The 17492-nt window shown below is 38.5% G+C and overlaps 1 protein-coding gene and 2 long non-coding RNA genes across 6 annotated transcripts in view; all 3 read right to left on the bottom strand.

The window, feature by feature from the left end:
• LOC113073041 (protein FAM19A5-like) overlaps positions 1-17492 on the bottom strand; it is a 169216-nt gene that overhangs the window by 137531 nt on the left and 14193 nt on the right. The window lies entirely within an intron of this gene.
• On the bottom strand, positions 4147-5352 carry LOC113073042 (uncharacterized). 3 transcript variants are annotated; one of them, XR_003280443.1, is made up of 5 exons: positions 5217-5352; positions 4838-5085; positions 4541-4734; positions 4343-4464; positions 4147-4242 (listed from the first exon to the last, which is right to left on the bottom strand). It is a non-coding gene; the product is annotated as an uncharacterized LOC113073042 (long non-coding RNA). The 3 variants fall into 3 exon arrangements; XR_003280442.1 differs by having other exon boundaries at positions 4343-4440; XR_003280444.1 differs by having other exon boundaries at positions 4343-4440; positions 4866-5085.
• LOC113073043 (uncharacterized) lies at positions 7055-7495 on the bottom strand. The gene is made up of 3 exons (XR_003280445.1): positions 7371-7495; positions 7145-7247; positions 7055-7067 (listed from the first exon to the last, which is right to left on the bottom strand). It is a non-coding gene; the product is annotated as an uncharacterized LOC113073043 (long non-coding RNA).

The raw sequence follows: 17492 nt of genomic DNA, 5'->3' as shown, positions 1-17492 counted from the left end.
CTCAACTGTATGTTTCAAACACTGCATTTTGTATATAGTTTTTTTTTTTTTTTTGTGGCCTTATTGTTGCACATTCTCTTCGGTTTTAGAGCATTTAATTCAATGCATTGCACAGTGCAAATACTCTTAGATTTGCAGTTTACAGTCTGGGAATCAGCTAACTAAATAACTAAATTTCCAGCTTCAGATACAGAATATCCCTTTTTCACCTAAATCAAAGCAACATTCATTAGCGATGCAGTGAGCTATGTGTCTAATTAGAGGGGAAAATAAAAATAATAACAATAATAAAAAAAAAAAGTTTTGCTTTATCTGTTCTCTCACTAGTCCCAGAATATTTATTGGTTTTAATATTGGTTTTAATGTGGATTCAAATTACAATTAATTGCTAATGTCACACCTGTGAATTTGTCATAAGTTTACAATTTTTCTGTTTCATCATTTAATGTTCTACTAAGAAATACACATTTTAGATACACACTCACAAAAATCTAACTAACATGCATTAATTAATTAATTGTGTGTATATATATATATATATATATATATATATATATATATATATATATATATATATATATATATATATATATATATATATTTTTTTTTTTTTTTTTTTTTTTTTTTTTTTTTTTTTGGAGTGGAGTGGAGTGGAGTGGAGTGGAGTGGAGTTGGAATTGAGTGGTTACAGAATGCTGTAAGTGACAAAGGGAAACTCCACTCCATTCTTTTACAGCACACTGTGTCAGAAAAATAAATACATAAATAATAAGCTACAGAAAGGGATGTTCATGTTCATTTTTTTAATTAATTATTATTATTATTATTATTATTATTATTATTATTATTATTATTATTATTATTATTATTTAAATCACGCTTTTAAAAGTTTGTATTAAATAAAAATTGTGGACTTAAATAATATCCTTTTATTTATTTTAATTGAATAATATTATTTTTGGCATGCTTGAAAATTATTTTATTTGAGTAGTTGATACATGTTTGTAATACATGTACTGTACAATATCCCATAAAGGTTGTGTTATCATGCTTGTGTTATGAAGGCCAATCCAGGAATGAAATTCAGTGCATGTCAACAACCCTGGACAAAAGCACTGAGGCAGGCAAATAAGAGGAAATCTATACTCACTCTATACTGTTAACACTGCACAGAATAAAGGGACAGTGCAACGAGGGCGCATTTATTGAGGACAAAGAGCTACAATATCACCATGCAGACTAAATCAGAGTATCTGAATGCAGAAAAACAAGAAGATGCATTGATATGCATGATAAGATGCTCTCATCTTCTCTACAGATGGTGCTTTTATCTCTGGATGAGTGAAAATATTGTTTACCTCAAAAAGGTATGAATATAGCAACATACAACAAGAGAATACATATGAGCACAAACACATCAAAATAAATGTTTGATTATCCAAAGCTGATAATACTAGGAAATAAATATTTGGGCATTCCAATTGATCTTTAATGTTAGTGGCTTGAGTGGCATAGCACCTAAAGAATGTGATTCAGTTCCGCCTACGGGGATTTTCTGAGATGATCATCTAGGCTATAAATGTCTTGTGAATAATCACTCTAGATGTGCAGAGAAGCGATGTCATGTCCATTTTATTTCACACTTTTAAAAGCCTGCCAAATACAATTTGTGTACTGGTAAATCAACTGCTATATTCCAATTAAATATAATTACATTTACATTTATATGTAGATTGAAAAAAAAAAGTTTAAAGACAAACTATTTGCAACTACATCAGTTAACACTAATATTACTAAGCATTTCTGCTCAAAACTGCAGTGTACCAAAAAAAAGAGTCCAAAATGCACCTTATCCATTTTCTACCATCTCAAACATGTGGAAACATTAGTTTAGGGACCAATTGTCACTAATAACTAGTTGCTTATTAGCTCACACATTAATAGCACATAGACTGTTTGTTAGTACATATAAAGTACATATTAATGCCTTCTTCTGCATGACTATATTTTAGATTTCTTAATTCGACCCATACCTAAACTTAACAACTACCTCACTAACTATGAATAAGCAAATTATATGTTTATTAAAACAAAAGTCATAGTTAATAGTTAGTTAATAGTGCGAATCATCCCTAAACTAGGTGGGTAGAACTTTATTTTACAGTCCTGTTTCTCATGTGCATACTATGTACTTATTATAGTAATTACAATAACTATGTAATAACTAGGTACTAACCCTGAACCTACCCCTAAACCTAACCCTACCCCATGTAGTTACCTTGTGTTACCAGAACTTTCTTAGATAAATACACTGTAAGTACACTATAAGTACATGTTAGTACACGTACTGTAAAATAAAGTGCAACCCTAAAAGGTTACCAAACATGTAACCAATCCCATGAATTTGCAAGGCGGGACTTTTTATTTTGTTAGCAATTTTTATTAGGATGTTCATTCTAAGGTGTGGCATTACACATATTTGTACTGCCCCTTTGTTCATTTGACTCCTCCTTCCAACTAAAACATCTTAGGATTGGAGGACCGTACTAATTACGAGGAGTGTGTATATAGGGGGCATGTTCAAAGACAAAAAAGGGGAGTTTTCTTACTGACCAATTGCTCCGTGGAGGCAGTCTTTGACGGGTGAATGCTGGATCTCGGAGGGTGTTTCCGGAAGCTCGCGAAGAGGGGTTGGTGCTACGCTACCTGGTGGGTCTGTTGCTAACAGGCAATTCGCATGGCTGGCGAATTCTCACAGTTTTAAAAACAATCTGGAATTTTGCACCTCCCGAAATCTTTGATTTGGAGCTGGAGTGGAGAAGGAGCTAAAATGGGCTGCCGCCGCCGAGGTTCCGAGGTCACTCACTCCCGTGCTGTTTATTTGGTCAGTTGCTCTCACTAACCACAGAACCACACACACACACACACACCTATTTAATTTTCAAATCGTTAAAAAGTGTTTTTTCTTTCTTTTCTTGTTTGTTCGATTTAGTTTCTATTTGTTATTGAAAAGTGCGTTGCTTAATTATTTGAAAAGTGTCCATATTAATGATGTCATCAAATTAAAGTAAATCTAAATTGCATATAATTTCTGTTATCTTTCTTTTGTATACGGATGGTTTTGTCAGTCTGGTGTGCTATCCGGAATGAACTAAATTAAAGTGTGACAGGCATATAGTATATACCTGTCTGGCGCCCGAACAATAACTGATTATTTTTTTTTTTTGTTTGTTTTTTTTCTTTCTTCGAGGCTTTCGGCCTGAGAATCAGGTCATTGTGAGTGCTGCTGACGTCACAGTTTACGTGTGGCCTAGCGGTTACGACATTGCGTCGCCACCTGGGGGACCCGAGTTCGGTTCCCACTAAAAATATTTTTTTTGTTTGTTTTATTTTATGGTTATATTGTGGGGGACAAATCAACCACCGTTACAGAAATGGCGCCCGAACAGGGACCTGAACTAAACACCAACTGATTATAACCCTTTGATATTATGTGACTGAATTGTGAGAAATGTGCAGCATGTGAATATTTGAATCCATGAACTTTTGTCTGAAATTTTTTTTTTTGCACTGTGACTTTCTTGAAGGAAATGAGTAACTGAATCTTTGTGAAAAGAAAATTCATTTGATGTGTTATCTCTGTGCTTTTTGAGTGAAAATTAATATATTGTGGTGTGTTGAATAGCCTGACTGGACTGTGGTAACTTAAATTGAGAATTGGATTTCTATAAAACCGGATGTTTTGGATGTGTATTGTCTGATGTTGAAAAAGTTGTAAATTGACTGTATAGAGAAACTCTGTTTTTTTTTTGTTTTGTTATTTTTGCCCCTGTTGCCAAAAAACACATACACTGGCTCTGAATCTTTCATTTTTTATTTTTATTTTTTCCCAACATTTCAAATAGTCCCACATATTACAAGACATGGCCACTTCCTCTTCCCCATCTTCCACCTATGTGGATATTGATGCCCCTGATGTCCCTAGTATTTCCACTCCAATTTGGCCACCTCCTGTACAAACTCATTCAGGCCTTCTTACACGTAACCCAACCATGTATGATATTTCCACTCCACATAGTTTCGTTTACACTGGAACCCCGGTGAATGTGCCCGCCCCTGCTCTTGCTCCAGTGCAACCTCTTCCCTGGGCCTCATCATATGACAGCATGCAACTGTGTACATCTGGTGATGTTACATCTCCTTCAATGGCTCAGCATGATCTGCCAGGAAATCTTCCAACCCCTGGTAGGGGAATTCAACAAATTAATGCTCATGTTCATGATAATTGGAACAATCTAATGGAATTCATGAAAGGACAGGAGAAAACTGTAAAAGAGCTTACCCGGGTACTGAAAACCTCATCTTCTCACCATGAAAATCAGATTACTGATCTTGCAGCTAAGGTGGAGACCAACAATCAACAGGTTGTCACACTAATGACTGCAGGTAAACAACAAGAGGAAGCTGAGACCGACCAAATGGTTAAGGCTGTGCAACTGATGATGTCAAAGGAGATTCAAAAAATGGAACTGTCCCTTACTTCTGTAGTCCGGGATAAGGTAGAACAGCTACGTGTGGAGATCCAACAAGATATTAAAGCTATGCAACGTGCACTTCAGGGTAGCCTTGATCAGGTAACCACCAATCTTCAGCAATGTGAAACACAAATTCACAAATGTCGTACTGGTGTAGCTGAGCTGCAACATGATGTTCAAGTCTTAAAGGAAGACAAGGCTAAAGTGCAAACAGAAAAAAACACTCAAGTTTCTATTTTTCCCCCAACAGAGATTGTTTCAACACCTTTCAAAAGTGACCATATTAAATTAACATTTCCCACTTTTGGGCGTCCTACTGATGATGCTGACCCCCTGTTGTACTTGACCAAGTGTCAAGATTTTCTGGCTCTACATCCTTTAAATGATGCAGATCTCCTGGCTACCTTCCGCACAGTGTTGCATGGCACTGCACGCGACTGGTGGGAAGTAAGTCGCTTCCATATAAACACTTGGAAGGAGTTTGAGTCTGCATTTCTCTCTGCTTTTTTGTCTGAGGACTATGAGGATGAGCTGGCTGAACGTGTCCGCACTAGAGTTCAAGGGGAGAAGGAATCAGTAAGAGACTTTGCATTTACTTATCGAGCATTGTGTAAAAGATGGAAAGCCACCTTAACAGAAAACGAGATTGTCAAAATGATCCTAAAAAATATCAAGCCTTACCTTGCAAGTCAGTTACGCAGTCGTGTGAACACTGTCGAAGATTTGGTAAGACTTGGACACCAATTGGAAAGAGACCATGAAGAACAGCTTCGGTATGAAGGTCGTATGGGCTTTAAACAACAAGCCAATTCCCAAAAACAATTATCCAACCGATCTGCTGAGAAACCGTTTGTTCAGTGTTGGAGATGTAACGGACCGCATCCTCCAGGAAACTGTCCAAAGTATGTACATCCCCCTTCTCCGCAGTCTTCTGGTCAACATCAACAACATTTCACCCATGAAAAGTATTCTCACCACTCTGCAAAGTCAGGAGGCCGACCATCCAATAACACTGTAGCAGCCTCTGAAATACCACAGGCACAAGCAGACACTCAGAAGATTCCAAGATCAAATGCATTCATGACCATACCTCAACAATTAGTAGTTCCAATTAGCATTGGATCTTGGTCTGGGAAAGCGATCGTGGATACTGGAGCAAGTTACACGTTAATTCATGAGAATCTTATGGAGCAAATTGCAAACCCTCTTCATCTCCAACCTTGGTCCTGTGGTCCTCTTTACTTAGCTAACGGCAAAGCTGAGGGTCCTTTAGGATGGATAAACATTAATGTTCATCTGCACAAAAAATCCATCACAGTACCTGCTGTGGTTCTCCCTTCTCAAGCTCTTGCTTATGCCATCATCTTGGGATTGGACTTCATTTTTTTCAGTGGTTTGCAAATTAATGTCAGTGAACAAAAATATTATTTTCAGTCAGACCCTTCTGAAGAACATCCATTCCAACCTGGAAATGCTAGTGAACCACTGGTGAACTCCCCACCAATGAAGGAAAACAAAAGAACTAGCAAAGGCAAACTAAACCTAACCTTGTTAAGTGCTGTTCCTCCTCCCTTAACCATGTTACAAACTGACAGTGTGGATGATGCAACCTTAATTAGAGATGCTGTAAGTAAAGCACATCTACCTATGGGTGGAAAACAACAGCTACTTCAGATATTAGAAAGCAACCCACAAGTATGTACTCACCAAACTGGGCGAACGGATGTCCTACAACATTACATCTATACTACCTGCCAGGTTCCTATCAAACAACGGCCATATCGGTTATCCCCTGTCAAGCAACAAGCAATGGAGGAACAATTGGAAGTAATGTTGAAAGAGGGGATTGTGGAGCCATCACATTCTGCTTGGGCCTCACCTGTAGTTCTGGTTCCAAAGAAAAATGGAAAGTTAAGATTCTGTGTAGACTACCGTAAAGTTAATGGAATTACTGAAAATGACGCTTACCCTCTTCCGAACATCACTGAGATCCTAGAATCACTCTCCGGGGCATCCATTTTCTCCACTCTAGACCTTAACTGTGGATATTGGCAAGTGATGATGGACCCTGATAGTAAAGCCAAGACTGCTTTTATCATGTCTGCAGGTCTGTATCACTTCAATGTCATGCCTTTCGGGTTAAAAAATGCCCCTGCTACCTTCCAGAGGCTGATGGAGACAGTCCTGGGGGAGCTAAGAAAGAAAATATGCTTTGTCTATATTGACGACATTATCATTTATTCTTCGTCAGTAGTTCAACACTTCTATGACCTGAAAACTGTTCTCCACAGGCTGGAAACTGCCGGTCTCACTATTAACTTGAAAAAGTGCAATTTTTTCCTTCCAAAAATCACCTTTCTAGGACACGTGGTGAGCAATAAGGGCATCACAGCTGATCCAAGTAAAGTTGAAGCCATTCGTGCCTTTCCTGCTCCCAACACCTTGAAGGAAGTTCAGAGGTTCTTGGGATTAGCCGGTTGGTACCACCGGTTTGTGCCAAATTTTTCTAAAATCGCTGAGCCCCTCAATTCCCTGAAAAAAAAGGGACAGGTGTTTAAATGGACAAAACAGTGTCAGCAAGCGTTTGACCAGTTAAAAGCATGCCTTACCTCGCCCCCCATTCTCGGCCACCCTGATCTGCAAGTCCCGTTCATTGTTTACACAGATGCCAGTGATACTGGACTGGGAGCCATTCTCTCGCAGAGAAAAGAACTAGGTAGGGAGGAGGTTATTGCATATGCCAGTCGAACATTAACTGGAGCAGAGATCAACTACACGGCAACAGAAAAAGAGTGTCTGGCAGTTATATGGGCCTTAGAGAAGTGGCAACATTACCTGGAATACAAGCTTTTCACGGTTGTCACAGACCATTCCGCTCTGCAATGGGTCATGGGATCCACTAAAACCAACAGCCGCCTCATCCGATGGGTCTTAAGATTGCAAAAATTCAACTTTGTCATTGAATACCGTAAAGGGAAATTAAACGTTGCCCCTGATGCTCTGTCCAGGTCATCAGTCACAGCAAAGACTCCTATCACAGCACTTTACACCAAGCAACAGACGGATCAACTTTCAGAGTTTCCAGTGACCGATATTGTTCTGTGGGAAGAACAGCATAAAGACTGTGAAGTAATAAAGTTGTTACAAGCAGTAGCAGAAGAACAAATCCCTCAAACAGACCAATACGAAGTGGTAGAAGACAAGCTATATCACAAATCTCACCTGAAAAATGATCAAATACACTACAGAGTGTATGTTCCCAGCAGTCTCCGGCCAACTCTCCTGCAACATTATCATTCACACCCCCTGAGTGGTCATAGAGGAATTTATAAGACCTATAAACGACTCCAGGAAGTAACGTTTTGGCCAGGGATGTGGACGGATGTGAAACATCATGTCAAGGAATGTGTGAAATGCCAAATCCTTCGACATGATAACCAGAAACCTGCAGGGAAACTCCAAGTAGTTACCACCACTAAACCAAACCAAATGCTGGGAGTTGATATTATGGGCCCACTACCCCGGAGTACACAGCAAAATGAGTACTTACTGGTTTTTGTGGATTATTACTCACGATGGGTTGAGTTCTTCCCCATGCGTAACGCCACCGCTCAAAATGTTGCAACAATTCTCAGAAAAGAAATCTTAACTCGTTGGGGAGTCCCAGACTTCATTCTCTCTGATAGAGGCACCCAGTTTGTCTCATCTGTGTTCAGAGAAGTATGTGAAAAATGGAGGGTAACACCGAAGTTAACTACAGCATATCATCCTCAAACAAACATGACAGAACGAGTAAACAGAACTCTTAAGAGTATGATTGCATCATATGTGGATGAAAACCACACGAAATGGGACCAGTTCTTACCAGAAATGAGATTCGCCATTAATTCTGCAATTCAGGAAACCATTGGATTAACTCCTGCAGAATTGCAGCTTGGAAGGAAACTGGAAGGGCCTATGGATAAAATGCTACATGGTCCAAATCTCACTCCTGACACCACCTCCTATGACGTTGTTTCTCACATACAACATTTGCAATCTCAAGTTAAAGAGAGTATCAGAAAAGCCCAACATCGACAACTTCGGAACTATAACAAAAGAAGACGAGACAGCACTTTCAAGATCAAAGACCGGGTATGGCTGCGAAATTTTCCCCAATCTAGTGCACAACACAAGTTTAGTGCCAAATTGGCACCCAAATGGAAAGGGCCTTACCGGGTTCTGAAGTCACTGGGACCTTTAAATTATCGCATAGCGTTGGAGACCACTGGAGAAGATGTGCGCACTGCACATGTGTGCAATCTTAAAATGTGTTTTCCCACAGCTGAGCAGTTGGAGGACCAAGCAAAGAAAAGACTTCAAGACATCTTTCAAGAAACCTCAGATGAGGAGGAATTTTTTGGATTTTGATTCTTCTTCCATAACAACCCTGGGTTGTTTCATCCTGGGGGGGAGAATGTGGCATTACACATATTTGTACTGCCCCTTTGTTCATTTGACTCCTCCTTCCAACTAAAACATCTTAGGATTGGAGGACCGTACTAATTACGAGGAGTGTGTATATAGGGGGCATGTTCAAAGACAAAAAAGGGGAGTTTTCTTACTGACCAATTGCTCCGTGGAGGCAGTCTTTGACGGGTGAATGCTGGATCTCGGAGGGTGTTTCCGGAAGCTCGCGAAGAGGGGTTGGTGCTACGCTACCTGGTGGGTCTGTTGCTAACAGGCAATTCGCATGGCTGGCGAATTCTCACAGTTTTAAAAACAATCTGGAATTTTGCACCTCCCGAAATCTTTGATTTGGAGCTGGAGTGGAGAAGGAGCTAAAATGGGCTGCCGCCGCCGAGGTTCCGAGGTCACTCACTCCCGTGCTGTTTATTTGGTCAGTTGCTCTCACTAACCACAGAACCACACACACACACACACCTATTTAATTTTCAAATCGTTAAAAAGTGTTTTTTCTTTCTTTTCTTGTTTGTTCGATTTAGTTTCTATTTGTTATTGAAAAGTGCGTTGCTTAATTATTTGAAAAGTGTCCATATTAATGATGTCATCAAATTAAAGTAAATCTAAATTGCATATAATTTCTGTTATCTTTCTTTTGTATACGGATGGTTTTGTCAGTCTGGTGTGCTATCCGGAATGAACTAAATTAAAGTGTGACAGGCATATAGTATATACCTGTCTGGCGCCCGAACAATAACTGATTATTTTTTTTTTTTGTTTTTTTTTTTTCTTTCTTCGAGGCTTTCGGCCTGAGAATCAGGTCATTGTGAGTGCTGCTGACGTCACAGTTTACGTGTGGCCTAGCGGTTACGACATTGCGTCGCCACCTGGGGGACCCGAGTTCGGTTCCCACTAAAAATATTTTTTTTGTTTGTTTTATTTTATGGTTATATTGTGGGGGACAAATCAACCACCGTTACAAAGGTATGGTCTGAGATGGTGAATCGGTACATGGTTTATGTAACATTAGCAACACATTATTAGCTGTCTGATAACATAGTGAAGCCAAAGGATAATTGGTATCAATTACTGTTATGTGTGCGATGTTGTTGAGAGCAATACATAAAATGCAATACCATTCTGATAGACTGACATGTAGACGGCCTTTTATAATTCACTCTTCCTCTACTTCAATATTTTTTGGTACATACGGCTGAATTATTCTAATATTGCCACTTTGTCCTTTTATAGCATACTTCAGTTAATCAAGTAAAAGTGGAGCAGGTAGTCTGAGCATGCATGACTGATTGGAGGCGGGGACTAATTTGCATGTTTGTATACTAAATGAGGTAAGGATGCAAAGATATATTCAAGCCATTTTAAGGTATCAATAAGTTATTTTCATAGGCATTTTATTTTTATCATTCTGATTGTTAAATATATGCATTAATGAACCAATGACTGCATTTTTAAAGAGACCTGATATTAATACTCTTATTAGTAGCTGAAAATGCCTGAAAATTGGTGTAAAACGGTGTGTTCAATTTTCAACACTGACTTCAGTAGAAAAACATGTCTCAACCTACATTTTTGCAAAACTCTAAAAACGTAAAGATACATGTTCACTGCAGCATCCAGCTGAAATTACAACTAGTGGCTGAAACAAACCCACACTTCTTATTTCTTCTCAATTTATAGGCTTGATTTCTTTAAAATTTCCATGTTATGACCTGTAAACACTTTTACCATAGTTTTAGAAACTATGTATGCTTTCTTTCCCAGCAAAGATACTACAGGTAAGCCATTTGTAAAAAAAAAAATAGGCTGCAAGTTTATTTTGGACAATATGTTTATAAATAAACATGTGAGGGACAAGGATGTGTTCAATTGTGAATGATTGGCATTCCAATTTTGTGGAAAATCAATACAGCTTTCGGTGAAGTTCTTCAGACACAGATTCCACATGGGACTCAATTTACCTGTAAATGTGCATTAAAGTGCATAAGAACATCAAGCTACAAAAAGTCTGAAAAAGTAAAATGAGGTAAAACTACCCTTGAATCTTTACAGAACGTGGGTAGGATGATAATGGAGTCAAAGAAAAAAAAATATATATATATTTGATGGCTTGTTTATTGCAAAGAAGTGCACGCCATGTTGTTTATATGCGGTGGATAACATGCTGTTGATTTTGTAATTTTGGTATGACATTAGTCAGGCCACAGGCTGTCAGCGACTCCATCCCCTGAGCCGACTGATTGACAGGCAAGCTGAATTCATACCCGCATTGCTCAGTTTCAATTACTCAATAAACATGTGGCCCTCAGTTTAAGTTGTCAGGCCCTTGCTGGAGTGCCTCTGATAAGACATCCTCTCACAGACGTGAGGCCCTATGGGCCCTGGTGAACAAAATTCATTCACACACACAAACACATTCCAAGAGGGAATATTCCATATAGGCGGCCCACATCTGAAACTTGTTTGCGGATCCTAATTCGCAGACAAGGAAAATAATGAGACCAAACTGCCATTACTCACGGCCAAAAGCATCAGGACATTTATTGTATTTTTTCTTCAAAGTGTGCAGGAGGCAAAATAGCAGTTCTTATTTGTGCTATGGAGAATCTGAAGCACTCAGAGCACCTCTGAAAAGTAGATTACCATTGGATTTACAACTCAGGTTTACTGGATGTATATAACACATTCAAGAACAGGAAATTATCTAAAATGTTAATTTAATTGCAGTGGTATTTAACATCTTAACATGTTATATTTACCCCTCAATGCCTGTAATGCTTTTTCTGGGTCAAGGACATGATGGGTGTTTCTTTTGTTTGGGGAAACAGTGGAAGTCAAAGTTTGTTCTCTATCCAGAGTCTTCAGTAACTACACTCTCCTAATGCCACAATGTGTGATGGGATGCCTGCACGGTGTAAAATAATGATCCCCTTGGCTACATCCTCCCAGGGTGAAAGAGCAGATGAGTCATGAGCTTAGTAAAACCAACTGAGAATCAATTCAGGTTAACGTACAAGTTTTCATAGAACCAATCTGAGCCAGTTTCCGATAAACTATTGAAGCAGCGCAGACACAAATCCATAAATGTTTTTGTTGTAAGAACTGTTAGCCCTGGTACTCATTCTGGAGAAGTCTTACTTCCAAGAAACCCATGCCTTTTTATAACTTCATATGACGTCTAGACAAACTTCAAATGGGATTTTGTAACAAACAGCTAATAATTGAAACTGTGATACGTGACTAACCATGTTTGTAATTTCAAAACAATACACAGTGCTTGGAGATGCATACAATTAATGTGGCCTATTTAAAAGCATTTAGTTTAACATTTAAAAAAATCATGTTTGCTGAGTATTGACATTTATAAACAGTGCAGAAATGCATTTGGCTAATTATTTTTGTAATCTCACAGTTTAAAGGTAATTTAAGAGGCAGCTTTTAGGTGCAACACTGAGTGACTATAATTTGCTGTTGATGTGTGACACCCATGCTTCCCCACTCTTGAAAATCAGAGTGTACCATCTATTCATTAATAGTTCCGCATTTTAAGATCATTTCTCTTTTTTTAACACAGTAAACATGATAAACTCAGTAAATGCTGGATAGTGGTGGCCCATCTAAAATCAATGGAGCATTCTCACTACTAGATCTACATGAGGTCATTAAAGTCACAGCACTATTGGAGAATAAAGACTGCTTGAGGACTTTGAAAAGCAATCGATGAGAAGTAACTCCTCCAATATTGTTTCTGCAGCAGCATTGGAGTGCTAAGTTGATGAAACAGATCCAGGGGTCCAGCGAATGACTTTGATGAAACATCCATGACAGTTCGAAGGATGGGCTTGAAGGATTTGATAAGTCTTGCCTCTCTCCTCCTGGCTGGACTCAAAAGAGCGTGTAATCAATCATCCCGATCTAATTTTGGAGTCACACATGGGGGGTTAGCCGAGACCTATCCTTTAAAGAAGGGGACCGAGTTGATGGGACACATCAAGGCTGTGTCCTGGCCAGACAGACCAGATGTGTTTACTCAGCCCTGCCCGCTCCCTTTTCTGGCTGTGATCATGTTGCATGCTGGGAAATCCTGCTTGGGCCATTATCAACACAAGGCCAGGTGCATCCTGGGAGATTCAAGCCAAGCCTTTATCACAGCCAGGGAGGAGGCAACCAAAGCTGGAGGATCAGAGGTGCCCCGGTGCATGGACCTAGGCAGAGGCATCTGTAGGGACGCCGCAGTCTGCCACATCAAAGGTTTGTGGAGCCAGAGGTACTGGGCTGGAAATATAAAATCTGGTCAAAAGAAATACACTAATGGCCCAAATCTATTCCAACATGGCTTGTGGTCAGAGGACAGTCATGTGCTGAACATGTAGCATGGCTATAATGATATTGTTGTCAGTGGTAAAAAGTATTTATTAGAACCTATAGCTCTAACCTATACCGAAACTGCACTGATATACAAAACTAAGACAAAAACTAGCCCAGGTAACATTTCACACCTTAAGATCAAGAATTTTAATAGTTTAAACATTGTATTTTATTTAAACTGTATGGTATTCGCAATGCATAATGTTGTATTTGCACTGCGTTTAATTTATATAAAAAAAAAAAAAAAAAACCTAGGATCACTTATTCAAGTAAATACAGTTGCAATAATGGTAATTTAATGACATTTATCAATGAGAATAAATAAGTACAATTGGGGTAAATTGGTGATGTGGATAATTCAATTATTCATACATAATATACAATTAAAGTTTCAGTTCCATTTTAGCAGCATCTAGCAGCGAGGTTGTGAAATGTAACCAACGTCTCAGTCCCCAACTCACCCCTTCCTTTAGAGAAGCTACGGTGGCCGACATAGGCAAAGATGTCATTGGTAAAGACACCAGAGAGCAATGAGATTTACAAAGGTAAATTAACGAATGATATTTACTTAATTATTAAGTAAATCAATGTTATTGCAAATATTAATGTACTTGTTCATAACTGTGTCAGTTTTATTTGCAAGAACAACAAAGTGAGAAGACATGCTCTGTAGAGCTGTTTGATCGTTTAGGGCTCCTGTACAAACATTCTGGTGACTTCCATGTAGGGGGACAAAAAACATAACAGTTCATTAAGTAAGGTCTTTATAAATCTCTGAAAACATAGTTATGTATATTATAGTGCATTTCTGCCAACAGATCTTTGTAAATAGTACACATTGCACCTTTAATATAAACAATCAAAGAATATAAATTGCAATCCTACATATTATACAATTATACAGTACATTCATGTAGAATTTTGATTTTGGTCTGAAATATGACCTGGACATGTTATTGACATTTTTTTTTTGCTGCTCACTCACCTCAACTGTGAGGAAAATGTATTTCAATAAAAGAAAACACAGAACAGTAGCAGTTTCTGGAACAATCAACAGTGTTAAGTGCCACATGAAGTTGGAGGAACTGCAAAAATAAAAAAAGAAAATAAAAAAGGACTTTATCGCCTGAAGGATCAAATGTGCACATTCTCTCCTCTGACTCAACCAAACCTGTCTCGTTTTCATCAATATGCAAAGCACACAAGTCTGTTCTCAAGGCAAGCCATAAAATAGAGGCACAAGTGACACCGCCAGAGTAGGAAACCATCTCAGTGGAGACAGAAGTCTGCCGCTGGGTCTGTAAATGAAAGGGAAGATAATAATTGGGCCTTGGCTGCCATTTTCCTTTCTACTGCACTTAGTATTCCAGTCTTTCGACAGCAGGTGATTTCTGTGATGGCAATTATTGTGACCGTTTAAGCTACTGAACTAAGCACATTAGATCTGGGCTTGTTTGCTACATACTGTAGAAATGTGAACTGTTTGTGGTGGCTGATAAATCATTATGAAGAGATTGAAATGTCGAGGAGTGGATTGCATGTGGTGCCAAAAGGAAGAAGCCTGCCCAACTGGCACTGCCACTTTCTTAATAGAATCCCTTTGTTAATACCTTTGACTAAAGGCATCTGCAGGAGAATTAGGCCATGCTGAGCAGTGAATTTCACTCCGGTTTCTCACACTGTTAAAATTAAACCAATAGCTGCAATCAGTGTCTTGGCTTTAGTGATTCACCCCCCCCCCCCCCCCCAGAGAATGGTGCTTAAAATTGAGGTTAAATTAAACCTTTTCCCAAACGGTTCACTAAATATTGGCAAAATGATAAATGAATGCAAAGTGGATTAACAAATTATTATTCTTTCCTTTTGCAATGTACACAATATGAGTAGGTGCATCACAATAGTTACCAGAAACTCAAGGAAAGTACATACAACATAAACATATGGTGATGTGTTTATTTTTTTTTTATTATTTTTTTTTTTTTCTCTACACATGTAGTTAATTGTATTATTTTCTTTTTATATTTGCAATGTAAAATAAATACAAAACACATTCTGCACCATATTTACCTATTGGCATGTCTTTCTAAATAACATACAACCTAATATAAGACAAGAAGCTATATCTAGCACAATATAAATGGCTTAAAAATAAAATCTTTACCATCTGACACATTTCCACTACTGCATGTAGCCTATACAGTATACCATCTTACCACCCAGCCCTGATCTACCATGACCCATTTCTATGAATACTGGCTTTCCAAGGTTTCTCTAACACTCACATAACACTCCTTCCATACCGCCCCCTATCTTTCATTGATCTTCCATTGGGCTCACTTAAACTGTAGATGTCTCTTCACATTAGTATGGGATTGCATACATTTTCTTAGAATTCAAGATTGCTCCCTTTCTGTTGGGAGCCAAGAGGTGACCCTGCATTATACATTCTAGAATAAAACCCTGACATATCTGCATTAAAAGAAGAATATTAGTTTAAATATAATTCCCATGCGGGCAAAGTGCATTCACAGAGCCTGAAGTTTGCAGTCTTTGTTCTGCCTAAATTGGGTTTGAAGCTGCTAGCGCAGATCAGGCAGGCAGGTAATCCCAGAATGCAAATTGCTTGGAAAAACCTATCTACTGCATCCTTTAATAAATGAAAGAAGTTTTCAAAAGGGTCAGGACTCCCATGCTCCCAAGTTTACTGTGAGTTTAATGGGATTAGAAAAGCATGCAAACTCACCATCTTTACTTGTTTGCGATTACATAAGTATTGAGGGGGGATGGGGGTTCTGCAGTCTTTGTATTTGTTCAAACACTGCCAGATTTCTTCTACATGCCAAAGGAGCAGTTTAGCTACATTATTCAGAAGCTGCGAGACTCCACTTTGGCATGCCTCAAAATTTAACTCAATTATACCAGGCTAAGAGAGAGTGGGACACAATAGACTAGCTGCAAGGCGTGCTTCTGTGTCTACAGGCTGAAATTAAGTGGCTACCACTAGCAGATATACTCAGTATAAATCCACAGCAGATTGATTCTACACAGGCCTTTGCTTCTTCTGTCAACATAGACCCGAGTTTATTCAAAAATGTAATAACTAAACAAATAAAAATGCAATATTTATAAGCACAGATGGACAAATTACATTTGACTCCATATCTAAGGCTGCTCCATTCCTAAATTTTCAAAGTTTGGAAGAATGAGTAAATTATGACAAATACTGTATTCCATTAGTTGGATGAACAATATCTTTAGACCAAGGAAAATAAAATAGCTTTTCAATTGTCAAACCACATACTTTGTTCCATTTTTTGAGTAAATGCGTAGGGTATTTTCCCAAGGTGATGCAATTACAATTCCCATTTGTCCGTTTAGACAGATTGACAGATGTGCAAAACTTAAGACTTCTAGTGACTGAACTATATTTGCCTTGCTTGGCATGCATTTGAGCAGCAGATCAGAAAATGGAAGCGAAATTTTGGCCCACCACACCCCCTGTCCTCTTTACACCCTTTACACGCTTTACAAAACAAAAGGGTATATAGAACAGGCAAAGTGGAAAAGCTTCCTCTGAGCTCTTTGCTTTTAAAAAATAACAGCCATTTTGGTTAAAAGGGCTGAACAGAGAGCCAGTGATGTATAACCAAGACCTTGCATTTAATTAAGCTGGCCTCTTCCACTTTTCTGCAAGCATGCATAATCATTTCATACACCATGATATCATCTGCCTAATGTGCTATTTTACCATACAGTTAAACCTGGGCGATAAATCTCGCCCAGCTTTCTTTTAATAGATGCAGGCTGAATAATGTGTGCATTAGATTACTGGTCCAGCATTGTGTGTGAGAGGAAATGCTTTACGATGATTAGGGCCACCTCTCCCAGCGGACAGCATCTTCATGCCCCTGCTGAGCTCCCGACCAATTGTTTATTTCATTTATTCTGCATAAGATAATGCATTCGATGCACAACACACATGAATATCTGCATGTGAAATGCACCCTAGCACTGCACAAGTAAGGGTTTGTCCAGCTTTCTAGTTTAAGCCTGAATAAGGTTTTTTTTTTTGTTTTTTTGTTTTTTTTTTTACATTGCATGACATTGTCTTGTAGGTCAAGAATAGAC

This window comes from Carassius auratus, unplaced genomic scaffold, assembly GCF_003368295.1.
Source record: "Carassius auratus strain Wakin unplaced genomic scaffold, ASM336829v1 scaf_tig00011275, whole genome shotgun sequence".
Taxonomy (NCBI): Eukaryota; Metazoa; Chordata; class Actinopteri; order Cypriniformes; family Cyprinidae; genus Carassius; species Carassius auratus.
Note: the sequence above shows the minus strand (reverse complement) of the source record. Positions and strands in the feature narration are given on the sequence as shown.